The following is a 1,813-nucleotide window of genomic DNA, read 5'->3' on the forward strand; positions in this document are numbered from 1 at the left end:
GGACTCGCCGGTACCGCTCCCACCCCATTCCGTGTTCTCGAGACTATGACGGGTCTTATTCCTCATCAACTCCCTAGTTGATGATGACGCAGCAGAGCAGTGTCTAAAAATTGAGAAATCATTCGCACCTCATAAAATGCACTCTTTTGAAGTGTACCGTTCAGTGGGCTGGAGAATATTCACCAATTTATGCAATGGTCACTACATAATTGTGTGTCTTTATTGCTCCAGAAGAAACCCTGTTCTTAGCAATCGCTTCCTACTTTTCCCTCCCCTAGTTCCTGGCAACCACCAGCCTACCAATGTCTCTGTGGACCTGCCTCTTCTGGGCTTTGCTTGTAAGAATAATCACATGGTCTGTGGCCTCTGGCATCCGTTTCCTTGTTCTTAGCATGTTTTCAAGTCCTTCCAGGTTGTCTGTGTTTTAGTGCTTCATTTTAATGTTTTCAGTCTCATCCATTTTTTTTAAAGATTTATTTATTCATATAGAACTGGGGTACAGGCCAGAGATGCGGAGGGTGAGAGGCTTCACCAGAGACAGAGTGGGGAGCAGAACAGGCTGACTGACCAAGTACTCTGCTGAGGGGAACAGCAGGAGGGTCAGGAGAGGTCTGCCGCGCCATGTGGGTCACCTCTGGGGCAGGCGGGGATCGAACTCATGCGGAAGTGGCTGTAGCTTCTTAGTGCTGTGCTTTAACCCGCTGCGCCACCAGGGAGGGCCAGTCTCATCCATTTTTGTAACCAAATAACTTTACACCTTTCGCCTTTCTATCTGCTGGTGGACAAGTGGATTGTTTGCATTCTTTGGCGATTGTGATTGTGTTAGGAACATCTGTGCCCAAGTTTTGATGTCAATGTATATTCTCAGTTCACTCAGAGATGGAATTACTGGGCCATAGCAGTCACTATGTTTAAGTATTTAAGGAACTGCCAGACTACTTTCCAAAGCAGCTGTCCCATTTTACTTACATACCTCATGCAAAGGCTTATGAGAACTACTGTTAAGCTGAATAGACACAATTTATTTGGATTTTATTTATTTTTGTGTAGAAGAGGTGGGGTGTAGGCCAGAGGAGCGGGGTAAGAGGATTCATCAGATACAGAGTGAGGAGCAGAGCAGGCAGGTGGACCGAAATACACCGCTGAGGGAAGCAGCAGATGAGACAGGAGAGGTCTGCTGCGCCCCCCTGGCCGGGGATCAAACTCAGGCTGTCTCAGTGGGCCATTGTGGCGATAGCTCCCTAGCCACCAGGGAGCCCCCTGAATAAACAGTTTCTAACCTCGCTGCTGGATACCATCACTGCCAGCACCTGACTGGCTAGACGGGCAAGGCTTGGGAGCCCATGTGCCATGGGTGGGTCACGCAGCTCGTCTGCCTCAGTGCCAGGGTGGACGCAGCCTGGGGGTTCCTAAGCCTGTACTCCTGTCCACTCAGCTGAGATGATACAACCCTGACCCCAGGGGAGACCCAGGAGGAGAGTGCTGTTCTGGTGAACTGGATGGATCAGGGAACAAAGCCTAGACAAGATTGCTTGGGGAAGGGGCTGTATGAGCCCCTGATTCAGACAGAGGCATGTCTCAGCTCTCTGAACTAGCAGTGCAGTCTCATCGCTGCTGCTTTTTTATTATTTTTTTCTATATTAACTTTTATTTATTTTATTTTTTTATTTTGCATGATATTTTATTTATTTATTTTTTTATTACAAAAGTTTATTTTTACATCATTTTGTACATTTTTTCCCATCTCAATTGTAATCCCCATCACCAAGTCACCCGTGTGCCATCACCATAGTCACGTGCATTTCCCTCCCCC

This window comes from Condylura cristata, unplaced genomic scaffold, assembly GCF_000260355.1.
Source record: "Condylura cristata isolate star-nosed mole 26May11 unplaced genomic scaffold, ConCri1.0 scaffold00015, whole genome shotgun sequence".
Classification (NCBI taxonomy): Eukaryota; Metazoa; Chordata; class Mammalia; order Eulipotyphla; family Talpidae; genus Condylura; species Condylura cristata.